Here is an 18,800-nt window from a genome sequence, read left to right on the forward strand (position 1 = left end):
CTACCACGGACCAAAGTAAGCTTTCCGACATGTACGCGCTTTTCCGTGCATGAAACTGCGTGTATACCCTACTTGGTAGATAGCGAACCTGCGTATACGCAACTTGGTATATAGTGAACCTGCTTGTATACCCTACTTGGTATATAGCGAACCTACGTATACGCGACTTGGTATATAGTGAACCTGCGTGTATACCCTACTTGGTATATAGTGAACCTGCGTATATATATTTTCTCTTCATACTTGTAGTCTGATCATCAATTCCTTGCTGCTATCCTTCTGCACTATGATTTCTCATCAGTGTGATTTGCCATCAAGGACAACACTTGTCTCATAATGCCAACAGCCCCCAGGTATAAAGAAGAGTAAAGTTTCCAGGTTACCATATGGAAGTTCTTTCACTAGAAAGATTGTTCCATCCGTGTAGCAGACAAAACACTTCCTTGGCTTTGTCCATCGAAATGGACGAAGGTGAATGTTGTCAGTTCCAATCACATAACCTTCGACAAGGAAATTATATTTACAGACTGATCCCATTTTCCTAAATGGACGGGTGTGTCAGATTGGTTATATATCCTACGAGGAAACACATCTTATACCTGGGGTTTTCCTACCAAAGCAGACCAAGGTGAATGCCCCCTGGGTTTAGTCACATTCACCAAATCACTTGTGCTCATCAGGTGGATGGACTGGAGGTTGATGAGACATTCCTTGTGCAAAAAGACCAGTTAGGGATGGAATTTGACTAGTATCCGCGTTTGAACCGGGGAATGAATGCTAGTCAACAAGTTGGACCATTCTTCCTTCATATGGAAAACATCACTCGAAAGAGTGAGGAAACAATAGCTCCCATGCTGTAAATGTAGTCACGCCCAAGGAGTAGATTGTAATCTAGAGGCCCTTGGACTACCATCATGTTTAGATGAACGGTTTTCCTTCTCAAAGTTATAGGCAAATTTGGAAGGATCCCTAATGGTCAACTGGTTCCTTTATTGAAGCTTGACAGATTTCGAATCTCAGGCAGAAGCGATGGAGAACCAAGCACTTTCCAAGCATTTGAGGAAAGGATACTCACAGAAGCCCCTTCATCTATGATGGTACCAGCCATGATCATTCTGTAAGCTTGTACTATGATTTAGAATGGTACATTAGATGGTAGGTGGGGTCTCCCTAGTAGATTCCAATAAAAGGAAACGACTATATTGCTTGGAGGAGGGACCGAATAAATGGCGGGATGAATCTCTGATGAACTTCCTTCCTGCGATAAAGGAACGGGTAGATTGCCCCCATGTTCATCGGATTCTATGTTAACAAAAAGAATTTGAACGATGTCATTCTCATTCTCTTTGGTGACTGTATCATCTGAAGGTGGACCTTCTGAAGACAAGACTGCGTCAACTGCCATCTTGACCTGTTGACTTTGGTCCAGTGTGGACTTAGAGGGTTTATCTTTAATGATAGGTGCTTTGATCGAAAACAAAGGTGTGTCAATAAAATTTTCAAATAGCGATGGACTTGGCAAGAGCTTCTTGTATCCAGGAGGAAAGTTGCTGCAGTGAAGTAGGACAGTTATCCAAGACTCTTTTAGCTTCGTCTAGGAAAGGAAAATGGTGGTGGGCATGATCGACTTCACACAGTCTACAAGGAAATTTAGATCTTCCTTTTTGTCCATTGACTTCATTTTCACTAGTTGATGGTGTGATCTCAACATGATCGTCAGAGGTTGAAGACACCGAATTGTGCAAATGTGGAAACCAACCCCTTAAGATCCATGGGATGCAAGGAAAATCTCGATGATAGTGGTCTCCTTTGAAAATGACACATGAAGATTTAGGTTTGGATGGTGCAGTGTGTGGATTTTCACCAGACGATGCATGGTTGCCCCCTTTCACCATTGGCTTCTTCTTCTTCTTCTCCTTCCCTTTCTTCTTCTTCTCAGTTACTTGGTTTTTAGCGTTACTAGCTTCAACAAGCGAAGAGGAAGAAGGAGAGGGAGAAACAAACGAAGTAGAAGGTGGGTGAGCGACTTCAATATCATCTAGTTGCTGATTTGATTGCTGAGGAATTATAGTGTTTTGAATGACAAAGGTCGAGAAAAGCCATACTGGCAGGCCAATTGTGAGTCCTGGAAGGGACAATGTAGCCATGTGTGGAGCACCAACATCTCCCCAAGAAGAGTAAGGACTATGATTCCCCCCAAGGGAAAATCCTTGATTGGTGGACTCCATTTTCTCAACCTAAGACCAACGAGGGAACAATGATGTTATTCTGATTAAAATAAATTTTATGATGCTTTGACACAACTTGATTTTTCAATTTTTAAGAGTCAAGAAAAAGCTAAATATGACTCTAATCGCCTTCGATTTTTAATCAGCCTGAAGTGACAAGTGCTCATATGGACCTTTTCTTTTAAGGAGTCTAAAAAGGAATGAAAGTGACTACTCTAGAGATCTAGACAGAGGGATTAGCAAACCAATCACAAAATTGCAAAATACTTTTTACGTACGACAGTCAATCTTCCCAAATGTTGTGTTTAGTGCATTGCGATTGATAGGGCGACAGACACAGCTTCCTAAGGATAAAGGATATAGCCTATTGTGGTCTCCCAATATATACTCGATGGTATGTGGGAGCACAAGTCCATACTGGCACTTGTTGTATCAAAGAGGAGGAATCACCCAACCTATGATGAAAACGATAGTTACCAGGCTTTACGATGCCGTAATACATCTCTAGCCTATACTTCTAGATGTTGTGCGTTAGGTTCCAAAGCATTTTTATGTTCATTGAGGTTTATTTTATAGTTGATATTTCTTAATAAGTTTTCCTTTAAGGTTCACCACGTGATGTAGATATACAATTCCTAAATATGCAATCTAAGATGATAACAGTCGTTTACTTTCTTTTAGCAATAAAAATCCTAGGTACTAAGGAAAGAGAAATAAAATTCTTTCAACATAGAGCATAGAGCACACACTTGATGCACTATTCCTAAATCAATTTCCGCATGCTCTAAATGAAACTGCACATGCATGTATTTGTTTTTCAGTTTCCTTAATGTGAGAATGACAAAAAGAAAACTAAGTACATATTTGAACTATTTTCTTTCAAAGCAATAGTACTAACAATTTTCTCTTTTCGAAACAAAAGGAAGACTAAGACAAAACTTTGCGATTTCGAATTTAAAACTGCTTTTGACACTTGAAATACTAATAATTTCAAAGTCAGGTACAATGGTAGAAGTGTAATCGATTATCTAAAAGGGGAATACTTTATGACACTCTTTTTCTTGACTGAAAATGATAGTTGTGACACTTTCAAATCAAAAGACGATAATTTGATTAAGCTACTTTTTGCAAAGGAGAACTATAAATGATGAAAAATACATAAAAAACATTCAGAATTCTTTATCGATGGAGAATAAATAATGCAAAGGAAGAAGGTTTCAACAATGATATACTGATCATAGACAGCAAAACTACTAAATAAAGTTGAAGACAATGAAGAGAAAACCAAAATCCGGAGGCATAAATAGTCTTAGTCAATCATCACACCTGTAACACAAGGAAATAGGGATGCATCTCACCTGCAACACACAGGAGGTGCAATGCATCTAGATTGCCAATGAGAGACAGTGCAATGGTCCAGGGACGAGACTGAGCTTGGTTTTCACTCACAGTTTGTAGCTAAGTTCAAGGATTTAGGCTGAGCTAATGGTAGAAAATAAACACAAAGTATAGGGGTTGATATAATGAGGTTATTGAGCTACCACCAGGGCACTTAGGATGTTTTCAAGTCAGATGTTCAGTTCATAAATCAACTTGGAGATTGATTGAAACATCGTTGATCTACTTTGTAGTTGCATAGCAAAAGCAGTTCGAAGGTTAACTGGCTTAACTTTAGCCTTTGTCTGTAGTTTATAAAGCAAACAACAGTAACAAACAAACAAACTATTCGCTCCCCAGCAGAGTCACCATTTTGTTATTGGGAAAACTAGTGTCCATTTAGAGCTGCTAGTCCCACTAAGACGGGTAGCTATCTTAGAAACAAACAAACCAAATTTACTTGTGTTATCCTTTATGAGAGATAGATGAGAGAGAAGCAGAGAGTACCAACCTCAGTGTTTTGCTAGTCTCCTTGCTTGTTTCCTCTCTTCCTTGATAGAGCTTTCACGACTCCTTTCTCACTTGTCCCGCTTCAGAGAACACTTGTAGAGTCAAAGTAGCAAAATACCATCAAAGCATAGAGATCTATAAACATAAACAATATAGGATCAGATGTACATTAATCATACAAGTTCATATATAAGTACAAGATTCAGAGATATACAAGTATATGGAGGAAAACTCAAATAGCTTTATTGATAGAAGTAGTAGAAGAGAGGATTACAACCAAGCTGTCTGATCCAACGCCATCCTCCCAGCATGAAAGCCTTCTTCACCTCATAAAAAGCAAGATCACCCAACAATACAATGTCTCAAAGAGAAACCAACAACACTTCCTTCCAAATTACAAAATTCCAGCCTCTGAATCTCTAGGATGAGGGATCCATATATAGATGTTTGCAGGAAAGTGAGTCAGCTTCTAGGATTTTGATTAGTGTCATTTCACTGATAGTTCATGGTTCCACTTGGAGATTTCATGATCTCTTACTCATCCCTGGGCAAATTCAGAGAGGCAAGTGTCATATGAGCAGTTTCTAGAAGATTATTTGAGTTTCCACCTAGAAAACTACTTCTGCCATTTGTTTGCTCTCTCTCATTGCACCCTAGAGAAAGGATTTTCAGTATGCATCGCACCCCTCGTTTCTAATAGGTGAGATGCATCGCACCCTCACCATGGAACAGATTGTATGGTCCAGTTTTGACCAGTTCTGAGCAGTTTTTTAGGGAGAACTTTTGGGAAATGATGTAATTAGTTGACCTTGATCTTTTAGGGTATGAAACAACACTTTTATGGGTTTGAAAGCCCTTGGTTTATTGACATATGTGATTGGGGTTGCAATGCCCAAATATGTCTATAGCAATGTTGTGGACAGATTCCCTTCTTCGACAACCTTCTGTGTTTTAGCTTTAGGAGCCATCTTGCTATGGGGGGAATTCAGAAACTATTTTATCTAAAAGATGGGTGACAGGGGAAAATATACATAGAGTGGCGAATAAAGCTTTTGGTGTATGGATGGAAGTGGAAAAGTGGTAAAGAGTAGAGCAATGGGATATTTATAGGTGAAATTAGGGTTAATTTACTGTTTAAATCTATCCTTAGGCAATTAATTTGGAGAGGAGCAAGAATTAATGTCTAACAAGACATTAAATGGTTAAGTGAGGCTAGAAACAATTTTGGAGTGTAGGGCGCAACGACTTTGCAACGTGGCGGGTGGTAAATGGGTGAGAAACAATGGCCTAGTGATGCAGAGGATTTCGTATGGAGGCGGGGATAACGTGTGAATGACACAGCGTGGGAACAAGGTCAATGGTACGAAGGAAGGAAAACCGCCAGCGGGATTTCCGGGGGGGGTGTGGTGGTTTATGGTTTTGTGCTTTGGGGGCTCGAAACGCTGTGGGAGTGCCACGTAGAAAAATAGGGCAACCATTAAAACTTCTTTTCGGACCCCCCCCTCGCATTAACAGGAAATGATTGAAGGGGGGTCGAAATGCTTCCTCTACCGTTGATCTGGGCGGAGTGAATGATATCCTTTGAAAGGTATCCAATGGTTATTTGATATTGATTTGGCATTTTGTCACTTCTGCCTATCATACGTTATGACCTTTTTGCAAAGTGACCAAGTTTAAACAATAATTAAACCTCGATTAAGGAATTTAAACATTTTATTAAAACCAAACAATAATTTCAAAGGCGTGTTTGAGCTAGCAACCTTAATTTTATTTTCTAAAGAAAATATTCTTGTTTTTATTGCTTATCTAAAAAAATTATTTTCCTTCTTTTTCTAGAGCAACTAATCTATCATTTTAATGATATGGACCTGAAATGATAATAAATCCTAACATTTTCTTATTTTCAATTTTGTTTTTGGTCCATATCCTAACTTATCATTTTTCAATGGCATTTTGATTTTTTCAACTAATATCAAACTTATCAAAAATAAAAGACTTACAATAGTTCTTATTGTCACACCTATTATATTTTCCATTTTCTCATATCGATCATACGAAAAGAGTAGTTGGAATCATATAACATTCAAATATTTAACTTGAGCTACTGTAGTAAACAACAAGCCTTATCTCTATTGCTCTCCAATATTAATAGTAGTTTTCTCCAAAGTCAATCATTGTGACTTGAGGAGTGTTAAACCCCAAATAATTGTCAATGGTAGTTATTTTCTATCACTGTGTTTGAATGCAAAGTAATTAACAATGTTGAATGATGGAAAATGGGAATAATAAGAATGTACCCAATTATAAACAATTTATAGTTTCAAGAAGAAAACATTTGGGGTAAGAAAACAGTTTATTTAGGATGAAAATTCAAGTATTGTATTTATGGTTGAGTAATTTTTATGTGCTTACATTGAGAGAGAGTGTGTGCGTTTTGGGGGTGAGAAGCAGAGACAAGGGGAGATATAGATATAGATGGGGCGGGGAGAGGGAAGAAGAGAGAGGCAAAGATAGGGAGGGAGGAAGATATATACATATACATACATGCATACATACATACATACATACATATATATATATATACATATATACATACATATAGATCTATATATATATATATATATATATATATATATATATATATATATATATATATATATATATATATATATATATATATATATATATATATCGAGAGAGAGAGAGAGAGTGTATGTTTAGGGGTTGAGATAAAGAGATAGATAAGGAGAGACAATGGGAGATAGGGATATAGATAGAGGTAGAGATGTGTTTACACTAAAATCAATGCATCTAGTGAAAACAATCAAATAGGATTACAAATCAACATCTATACTGAAATCAATGCATCTAGTGTAAGAAATCAAATAGGATTATGAATCAATATCTACATTGAAACCAATGAATCTAATGCAAGAAATCAATATGAGTAGAAATCAACATCTACATTGAAATCAATGCATCTAGTGTAAGGTATTAAATATGATTAGAAATCGACATCTACACTGAAATCAATGCATCTAGTGCAAAAAATTAAATAGGATTAAAAATAAATATCTACACTGAAACCAATGCATCCAGTGCAAGCAATCAAATAGGAGTAGAAATCAATATCTACGCTGAAACCAATGCATATAATGCAAGCAATCAAATATGAGTAGAAATCAACATCTACTTCGAAATCAATGCATCTAGTGTAAGGTATTAAATATGATTAGAAATCGACATCTACAATGAAATCAATGCATCTAGTGCAAGCAATAAAATAGGATTAGAAATCAATATCTACATTGAAACCTATGCATCATGTGCAAGTGATCAAATAGGAGTAGAAATCAACATCAACATTGAGATCAATGCATCTAGTGTAAGGTATTAAATAGAATTATAAATCAACATCTACGTTGAAATCAATGCATATAGTGCATGTGATAAAATAGTATTATAAATCAACAACTACATTGAAATCAATACATCTATTTTAGTGAAAATATAAAATATTCATGACTTTCTAGATCTAGCTTCTATGTCTATATTTGTCTCTGTGAGACTCTTTCTTCTTCCCTCTCTCTCTACCTTCCATTCTATGTCTATATAGCCCCCTCTCCTTCTCTCTCTTCCCCTCCCTCTCTCCCCTGTCTCACTCTATTTGCCTCTCCCTAAATTTCTCTATCTTTCTCTTCTTTCCTCTCCCCCCAGGCCATCTATATTTATACCTCCCTCCATCTCTCCTTATTTGTCTCTCTATCTCAACCCCCTAAACATATGTCACGATCTCTCTCTCTCCCCATATCTATCTATCTATCCATCTATCCCTCCCTCTTCATTTCCCTCTCTATCTCTTCCCCTTCATTCTCACTCATAAATAAGATATATTAACATGCATTTCAATATTAACATTTTATATTTACATAACACCACTATGTGTGTGTGTGCATGTGCCCTTCCCCACTTGACACCGATTTTAAAAAGATTATTAATAACTAAGAAATATTTCTTTGTTTTTTTTGCTGAAGCAAGAGATGATCCTTCTATAGCATTAATCCAAAAATAATGTACAAAGTTTAAAACTATCCACCAGGCACTTTGGACTCAGAACAAGAGTTCCAATCTCTTAGGGTATGGTCCCCCACCCAAAACAAATAACCTTCCAAACCTTCAGAACCCAAACCAAATTTTATCCGAAAGAAAGGCCGGAATTTTGAAATCCATGCAATTACACGCATCATCGCTCACCAAACCTGCCTCTTTAATGACGACCGTCCATTCTACTATCTTCATCCGATGGCTGAGGAGAAAATTGCTCTGAGAAGGTGCATGGTACTTAATCCACTGGCCCCACAAAGCTGCACGATCATTCCTAATCGTAGATCCAAACCTTGAAATCCAATGGATGATGGGGATATCGCGCTACTTCAGGGTATCGAACTTTAAAGTGCGATCAGGGAGGTTTATTGACACGGCCCCCCGCCACGTGTCTGACGATGTATGGGATCGCTCCTAAATTGCGAAAACCGCTTCCAACTTGAGAGGGGAGCTATCAAACAAATACAAATTGGTGAGGGGTTTTATCTCCTGAAGAGAGGAAAAAGGAGAAAAATGGCTACTGAAAAATACTACTCTCACTTAGGAGCAATAACATATCCTGACATGCCTTTTCAATATAAACTGTTCTATCTGCTTACCATATCTAACGACATTGGAGGAAATTGCGAAACCTTTCTGCACAGCTCTTAACCCCTGGACCCACCAATATGCATGATCGATCTCAACCGTCGATCCACCTTGATTAATCCAATGGACTATGAACATACCGTACCGGTCAAGTGGACCGGACAATAACGCGCAATGAGGATGGTATTTGGATCCACCCCTTGGCCACGTGTCACTAGCTGGATGGTATCGCTCCCCAAACTCCAAAACTGCTTCCCACTTAGATCGCTTGCGATAAACCATATACCACTCCGAGAGTAATATAGTTCCATCGCGTGAGAACTCAAGGTTTTACTCCCACTGAAAAAACCTAGAATCTGGCCCCTTGCACAAATCTGACCATGCCAATCCTCCTGCCAACACTCTGCTAACTCGATTCTTCCATGCATTATCCATTTGGAGCATCTGTTTCCAAAAATATCTGGAATGGAGAGGCCGACGATGAGGCATTATCCCTTTGGAGCATCTGTTTCCAAAAATATCTGGGATGGAGAGGCCGACGATGAGCTACCTTCTGCCAGGAATAGACTGAGAAAAAGACCGTAACAACAAAAGAAACTTAGTCATCTAGAATCAACCTCCATGTCTCTGAGTTGAACCACCCTCCAATATTCCTTACCTTGGGCGTGACAAAATTCCTTTAATCTATTCTGAGTCATATCCTACCATTCCATTTTGACCTTACTCTCAGTACAGAGAACTCCTTGATTAGCCAGAATATCTGTCAATTTATTAGCCGATATTTGCACATGATTAAACAAACTGTGCGAAGGCATTGGAGATGAGTCTGAATCCTTTGAAATATCTGGATCAGCCTCCAGTGTTTAGAGACTTTTTTGGGTGCCATGCCACAACTGATTCTCTTGACTGAATTAATAGTTAGATTAGAGTCAGCTTCAACAATCACATTTTGGCGGTTATCCTGTTTCATATACTCCAGACATTATTCCATAGCCATGAGCTTCGCCATGTTGTTAGTAGCCCTTCCTAAATGGCAGTGAAAGATGACCAGAATGCTGCCATTTTCATCCCTTAACACCTTTCCAAAACCAGTTGTACCTGGGTTGCCTTTTGAAGCTCCATGAATATTGAGTTTTAAAAAACCCTGTAGGGGAGGCTGCCAGATATCCTGTTCTATATCCCTCATCACAACCTTCCTTTGCAGGCTCTGAGGAATATGACACTGCATGCCCAGCTGACAAAGAATCCTCAGTTCTGCAGCCGAGTGAGGGTTCATAGGGGGGTTCCTTATAGAGGTGCTCGATTCTTCCGTGCATTATCCCTTTGGAGAATCTGTTTCCAAAAATATCTGGGATGGAGAGGCTGACGATGAGCTACCTTCCGCTAGGAATAGACTGATAAAAAGATTGTAACAATAAAAGAAACTTAGTCATCTAGAATCAACCTCCATGTCTCTGAGTTGAACCACCCTCCAATCTTCCTTAGCTTGCGCGTGACAAAATGCCTTTAATCTATTCTGAGTCATATCCTACCATTCCATTTTGACCTTACTCTCAGTACAGAGAACTCCTTGATTAGCCAGAATATCCATCAATTTATTAGCCGATCTTTGCACATGATTAAAACAAACTGTGCGAAGGCATTGGAGATGAGTTTGAATCCTTTGAAATATCTGGATCAGCCTCCAGTGTTTAGAGAATTTTTCGGGTGCCATGCCACAACTGATTCTCTTGACTGAATTAATAGTTAGATTAGAGTCAGCTTCAACAATCACATTTTGGCGGTTATCCTGTTTCATATACTCCAGACATTGTTCCATAGCCATGAGCTCCACCATGTTGTTAGTAGCCCTTCCTAAATGGCAGTGAAAGATGACCAGAATGCTGCCATTTTCATCCCTTAACACCTTGCCAAAACCAGCTGTCCCCGGGTTGCCTTTTGAAGCTCCATGAATATTCAATTTTAAAAAACCCTGTAGGGGAGGGTGCTAGATATCCTGTTCTATATCCCTCATCACAACCTTCCTTTATAGGCTCTGAGGAATATGACACTACATGCCCAACTAACAAAGAATCCTCAGTTCTGCAGCCGAGGGAGGGTTCGTAGGGGGGTTCCATACAGAGGTGCCCACTGTTTCCCTGATCTGATTTAAGATCTGCTCCAAAAGATGTTGGGGGGGGGCTTTTTTCATTCTTGAAGATTATTTTGTTTCTTTCTTTCCAAACATTCCATATAATAAAGCCTGGCATAAGAACCCAAGTAGTGTTTAGAAATTCGAAATCTAAAAAGCTATGTCTCCACTTGCTTAGGGTGTTGATAATACACTCTTGGTCTCCGTCTGTCTGTTGGAAAATTGTAGCAAATGTATTCCACAACCAAGAGGTGAAACTACAATTATTAAGAATATGCGCAATAGTTTCCTCTTGGTCACCACATAGATGGAATCTAGAAGGCTCCAGAACACTTCTCTTCCTGATGATATCCTAGGTCAAAATTTTCTTATGATAAACCAGCCACATGAAAAGTTTGATCTTCATTCAGCCTTGATACCTCCATAGATTCAACCAGATCCTATCCGGAGCCTGGGAGTTTATCTCAAGTAGTAAGCCTTTTGCCTCAAGATTAAAGGAACCCTCATTGTTGTTGCCCCATCTAAGTTTATCTTGCCCATCTGTAACTAATATTCTCCTTTGTTCCACCAAATTCCTAAGCTTATTTGCCTTTTCTTTTAAAGGGTTGCCATCCTTGTAATCCATGTGCTTCCAGGTTCTCCATTTTCCTACACTATTGGTTTGATCCCAGAAATTGTTTACCCTGATTAATCCTTTAGTGTCTGTCTCATTTTTAAGCTCCATAAAGTCCTCAGTTAATAGTATAGGTTCCTGTTGCCATTTTTCCTCCCAAAATAAGGCAATATTACCTTCTCTGATTTCCCAGAAGTTGTTTTTGTGTACTAATTCTCTATTCTCCCAGGCCTTGTTCCATATATGTGAGCCTTTTATACTTCTAGACATTCTTATATGATCACTATAATGCCAAGAGCTGGCATATTTTCCTTTCCAAATACTAGCCCATTGTGCCTTTGGATCTTTGACCCATCGCCACCATAATTTTGCCCCTAAAACCTTGCTAAGAGTCTTAGGATCATCTAGTCCAAGTCCCCCATAGATTTTAGGTTTGCAAATTTTATCCCAGGCCACCAAAGCCCATTTCTTTCTTTCCTCCTCCTTACCCCAACGAGAGTCTCTTTGAATGGATCTAAAATTTTGCAAGACTCCTTTTGGTGTTGGGATGGCTGATAGCATGAACATTGGGAGAGCTTGAAGCATAGCTTTTGTGAGAATCAACCTTCTAGCCAAGTTTAAAGATCTTATAGTCCATTTCTTGATTTTGTCTTGCATTTTATTAATCGTTGGCTCCCAAATGCTCTTGTGCAAAGGTTTGGCCGTAAGCGACACTCCCAAATATTTTGAAGGAAGGATATCTCTTTGAAAGCCCAAAATTCTAGAAATATTCCTCTGAATGGCTATATTAATATTAAAGAAAAAAAATTATTTGGAAAGGTTAACTTCCATACCTAAAGCCAAAGAAAAGTCACACATGATTTGTTTGTATGCGATATCTTCTTTGACCGTGGGTATTCCTTGCAGCATGGTATCATCCACAAATTTTTGGTGAGTCAAGGCCTGACCATCATCTGAGAGATGGAGACCTTTAATCTGACGTATTTCTTTTGCATGCTTGATAGACCTACCCAATCCTTCCATCATGAGGATGAAGAGAAAGGGAGATAGTGGGTCTCCCTGCCTAAGTCCTCTTGAAGGATTAAAATTCTCTAAGGGAGAGTCATTAACCAGAATAGAAAAGTTGGCAGAAGTCACCAGAGCCATGACCCATCTAACCCAGTTGTGATCAAACCCAAAAGCAATTAGAACTTTCCTTATATAGGTCCAATTTAGCTTATCATAGGCTTTTTCTATGTCCAATTGCATAATCATTCATGATGTCCTATTGCTGGACAGAGAGTGCACCACTTCATGAGCTTGAATGATATTATCAAGAATTTGTCTACCTTCTACATATCCAGATTGTTCCACAGAAACTAGAGAAGGAAGGAGAGGTTTGAGTCTATTGGCCACCACCTTAGATATTATCTTATAAACCACATTGCACAAAGCTATGGGTCTAAACCTGTCAGGTGTTTGAGCTAAGTCCTGTTTTGGGATCAGGGAGATAAAGGAGGCATTGAGTGCCTTCAAAATGGTTTTATTTCTCCTAGAATATTTGACTACATCCAGAATATGTTATTTGACTATACTCTAGAAGGCTTTAAAGAAGTCCACGTTGAAACCATGAGGGCGGGGCGCCTTGCCATTCTACATTTCCTTAAGGACCTCACTGACCTCCTCATCAGTAACTAGCCTATTAAGGTTGAAATTGTCCTCACTAGACACCAGCCTAGGTATATGTCTTGTAAGAACCCTGATGTACTGTTATCGATCTGAAATGGTTTCCTTCGCTATATCGCTAAAGTGCTGAACTAGCACAACTTCAATTTATTGATGAGAATTAAGAACATTTCCACCTTTGTCCTTGATCGAAGAAATCCTGTTATGAGCTCTATTTGCAATTGTGGATCTATGGAAAAATTTGGTATTTCTCTCCCCTTCTTTTAGCCATTGAACTTGAGACTTTTGTCTCCAAAATATTTCCTCTTGTTTGCATAAACACTCTGAGTCTTGATGATATTTTGAAACTTGATCACTTTTATCCCTATCAAAGCCATCCTTGATAAGGGTTTGGTTGAGTACCTGCATTTTTCCTTCAACATATTTTTTGTCTTCAAAAATATTGCCAAATTATTTTCTGGTCCAATCTTTAAGCCTAAGCTTGATGTGTTTTAGTCTTTTTTGAAGAACATTCTTGAACCCTGAATGTTCAAATCTTCTTCCCACCAATTGGCAATGTTGCTTATGAAATCTGGGTGGGAGAGCTATATGTTCTCGAATCTAAAAGGTCTATTTCTGGGGGTTCCAATGCCTTGAACCTCCAGTTGAACCAGCCAGTGATCGGAGCCTCCAAAGGGGAGAACTTTAGCTATCATTTCTTTGTCTATGAACATAAGATCTTCTGAAATTAAGAATCTGTCTAATTTAGAGGCAACCTAAGACTCACCTCCTCTTTTGTTGTTCCAGGTAAAGAGACCATTACTTGTTACAATGTCCACTAACTTCAAGTTATCTATGAAGGTTTGAAAAGCTAAAGAATCTTTGCTTGTAATTCTGGTCCCCCCTTTCTTCTTCGAAAGTGATTTGATCATGTTGAAATCACCCCCAGGATCCAAGGTAATCCTGCATATCTGTCTCTGAGATCCTTCGGAGAATTTAGAAGCCTGAGTTTATCATCCAATCTTTGAGGACCATACACATTTGTTACTAGGTAGGTTTCCTTATCTCCCACAGGCTAAATGACCACTAATAAATAATTCCTAGATGCCTCAGCATCTATAATGCTAATTTTTTGGGGATTCCAAAGGGTGAGTATACCTCCTGCAGTATTCTCTGCTTTGACTTCCAGAAACTCAAATCGATTGAGCCATTTGCTATGGATTTCTTTTATTTTTTGAATGGAACATTTGGTTTCATGGATGAAGATCACATCTGGAGCTACTTGCTTCATTCTATTACTCAGAATTCTTTGTTTTCTTTTACTACCTAGATCCCTAATATTCCAAGAAGTGAACTTCATAGTTAAAGATTTGTGAAGGAGTAGTTGGTAAGGTCTTTCATCTTACTTGAATCTATCATGAACTTTCCACATTCCATCAGTAGCTCATTCTGCTTTTTTTTGCCTCTTTTCTTTCCTGGGTTTCTAGGTGCTAATCCTAGTGTGGTTTTCATCGTTTTCCATAAAAACAATTGTTGCACTCTTGTGAACTCCTCTGGAGGTAACAAATCCAAACCTTTCCTAGTTCCTTGGTCCAAGAACCCTTCCAGAGCTAGGTTCTCTTTCTCAAGTATTTCCTATAGTTCCTGGTCCTCCGTTTCCATCTCACTCTAGGTCATTTCATGGTCCATCTCTAGTTCTACCTCAATCATTATAGTTTCTTTCTGTTTAATATTATCTTGTGCTTGATCACTATCTTCCTCTTTCCCCTCCTCCACTAGACTTCCTTCCTTTGTCTGGTCTGCATTTGTAATCCCGTCCTCCTCTTCAAGGACTTGGAACCTGTTCTGACTAGATTGTTGTCCTCCTGATTTTTGTGTCTTTGGCCCCATTTTGCTTCCTTTTTCCTTATGTGCTACTTTTTGAAAGCTTTCATCATCTTTCCTTGTGTTAGATTTACTCTTGTTCTCCATTTTACTGAGAGGGAAGTCCCTGAATAGGTGCCCATGTTCATTGCATTTGCAGCATCTGAATGGTATATGTTCATAATCAATTGCTTGAACCCATTCCTCATCAAATACTTCCAAGATGACTTCATATGGTAGACCTCTAGAGAGATCCATCTCCACACATATTCTAGAAAAGGAAGTATACTTTCCCCTTCTAGTAGCCTCAGAAACTTTGACAAAGCGTCCTAACTTATTTCCTATGGCAGCTAAGGATTTTGTTTGCCAATAATTAAGAGGTAGACAGAAGAGTCTTACCCAAACCAGGACCGAAGCAAAAGTCTCTCGCTCCAGAACAAAATTCATAATCCAAGGTCGCATATAGAGGCCTGCTGCAGAAAAAAAGTAGGGTCCTCCTTCAAACACTCTGTCCTTGTCTTCAATATTAGCAAATACCACAGTGAAGAAACCCTTTGACCCAAGATGTAGGTCAATGCTTCTTTCTGGTTTCCAGTGGTATTTAATCCACATCTATAAAGCTTTTTTGGTGGGCCATAAACCCATGAATTTGCAAATGATTTCATATATTTGCATGTGTTCCCTGTGTGCCTGCAGAGCAGGATCATTTAAAACAACTCTGGGAGTAACCGCTGCTTTGGGTTTACATGGTCCCTTTTGTGCTTTGTCTTTTATTCTTTGTTCCTTATCTTCTTCCTCATTTTCCTTGGTGTTTTTGTTCTCCCACGATTTAGAGCCCTCTTGTTCCTCTTCACTATTTCTTTGCTTTCCTTCTGAAGGACCTCTATCCTTCTCCATTGTTTTTTTACCCCTTCGGATTATAACCTGCTTGTAGGAGGGAGTGGAGCCCCCTCCCTTGTGACCATCCATGGTGAAAAAAATATGCGCAAGCCTGTAACCCTAGAAAGTCACCTTCCACCACTTCATAACACTCATAGACTCTGGGCTTCAAAAAATCCAACTAATAAATCTTTCATTCTTACAAATAAATAAAATATATTAATGTCGAGTCTCAAGGGTTAGCTCAATTCTCATTGCTAAGTACCTTTACAATCGGGAGGTCATGGGGTCAAACCTCCTTGATGCCCAGGTTAGGCCCTGCCTGTATGGCCAGTAGGGGTGGGTAGATCCCTTTAGATTAATTTACCTGGATTTTTAATATTAACAATATTAACTTTTTATGTGTGTGGGCCCTTCCTATTAATAACTAACAAATATTTCATTCTCACTCATAAATAAAATATATTAATGTCCATTTCAATAATAATTTTTTATCTTTACATAACACCACTATGTGTGTGTGTGCATGCTCACTCCCAGACTTACCACTTCATTATTACTAATAAATAAAATATATCAATGTTTATTTTAATATAAACTTTCAGTTTTTACATAACCTCATTAAAATATTTTAACTATAATATTATTTTATTTTATTTTCGATTTGTTGAGGAAAAAAGAAAATTATTGAGCCAAGAAGCTCATTCTACAACCTAGTATGATGTGTAAGGATGTTCATCTGTCATTAAAGTTGAAATTTTATTCATGTCTGTTAGGATAATTTTTTTTAAAAATCTGAAAACAAAAAAAATTAAATAACTATACAAAACATTTAAATAATATTGGTTCATAAAAAATATTTGCACCACACTTATTGTCAATCCATAATGGCACCACGTTCTTTCAACACATAAATATTGATCCCTGCACGAATTCAAAGTTAAAGTTTCATAGTTGAGATTAAAACAGAACAAAAAGTTTGAATGCATCCCTATCATTTAATCTGGAGTACCCTTCCAATTCTAAAATGTATTCATCTATAGATCTAATTAAAATAGTTTAATGGCTTAATGGTGTTCTGAGAGGATTTTTTATTCCTTCTATACTTAACATAAAGATGACATATGATATGTTGATAGGTTTCGTTTAAATTAAATTAAACTAAATTATACAAATTTCCAAATCTTTTTATCATAAGAAGAAGACATTGTTGAAGATATACAAAATAAAAGGGAAATACTATGATATGTATATCTATATATATATATATATATATATATATATATATATATATATATATATAAGGCATTAAGTGAAAATAACATATACATATACATATATATAAATAGATATTCACAACACGATAAGTAATCAACAATGGTTAAAAGTAAAAAGAAAATTCATATTAAAAGTAACAATGAGCTAGACAAGATTTTAGGCCAAAATCTTGAAATTCTGTAGAGCATAAGTTGTTAAAAACAATAGATGAATTTAACAAAATGCGAGAGGTATATAAAGATGTTGATTTTGTAAAAGGACATGATGATTTTATTAAAAATAATAGTCAAATCTCAACAAAAGGTCTCTCTAAAGACCATTGACCAGTTCTAAGACCCAAACTACTACAATGTACAAAATCATATACAAAAACTTAGGAAATCCAATGAAAATGGCAGAGTAATGATCCCTCAAGCAATTTTCATGAGTGGGAAACTTGATTTCTACAGAAGTATCACTATTAACACTAATAAAATAGAAATAAGACCCTTAGAACAATAAGTGAATGATCAGGAAACACACAACATACCTTTAAAAATCCTTGAATAATTGACGGAAGTCACCTTAATTGATCTCTCCTTTAGAGTTAGAACTATTGTCACCATTAAGATCAATTCTCTAATTTTCAGAAAATAAAATTAGAGGAATAAAGAACAACCTAGTTTTACTATAGCATATCTCTCTTCACAACTTTATCTCCCTTCCCTGTTGGAAATAATACTGAGAGGGGGGGTGAATCAGTATTATCAGATCAATCAAACTTTTTCAATGCTCAGAAACATATACGCTACTTCAGTTAGGTGAACCAGCGTGTACACGCTACTATGACTAAATAAAACAGCGTATAAGAAGAAAACTCATAATTTAGTTAGCTTATTCTTCAGTTAAGTTCATCAGGACATTATTCACCACATTAATAGTAAACAGGTGCAGTATAACAGAACAGATCAAAAGCCACACACATGAACACCAAGATGTAAGGTGGAAACCCAATGTGGGTGAAAACCACCTGCTGCAAGTTGTCTCTATCTTTCTTTAATATGAAACTTCAGTTTACAATCTTTTGTACTGGTGCAGCCTTATACCAGTACGCAGGCTACAACCTACAGAAGGCTACAACCTTCTCTCGTTCTCCAAACTTCCTTGGAAGGGAGCTCCAACCCCCTTTGCTCTTGTACTAGCCAAGATACTAGTACGTAGGTGCTGACCTACAATCTTCTTTCCTTCAGGTACCACCTTTCATACATTTTCAGACTGGATATTCCTGAAGCACAACATTACAATCTGTGGACCCCAATTCATTCAATTTTCACAACAGATCATTGAAGCATAAAACAACCAAACTTTGAATCACTGAACCACTGAACCCTGTCAATCACCAGTTACCAGAACACAGAGCAGACTACAGAACTCTGCAATAACAGTCAGACCCCCACTGTAAACCCAAAATCAAGCTTCAAAAGATATACGCTACTTCAATGAGCAAAACCCGCGTATACACGCGCTTTTACCGAAGCCAACCTGCGTACAGATCTAAAAATAAACTTTCTCAATTTGCAGCTGTACCAGACATCAGTTAGACTCA

This window comes from Pinus tabuliformis, chromosome 6, assembly GCF_031772625.1.
Source record: "Pinus tabuliformis cultivar Carrire ecotype Pingquan chromosome 6, CPIR1, whole genome shotgun sequence".
NCBI classification, from domain to species: Eukaryota; Viridiplantae; Streptophyta; class Pinopsida; order Pinales; family Pinaceae; genus Pinus; species Pinus tabuliformis.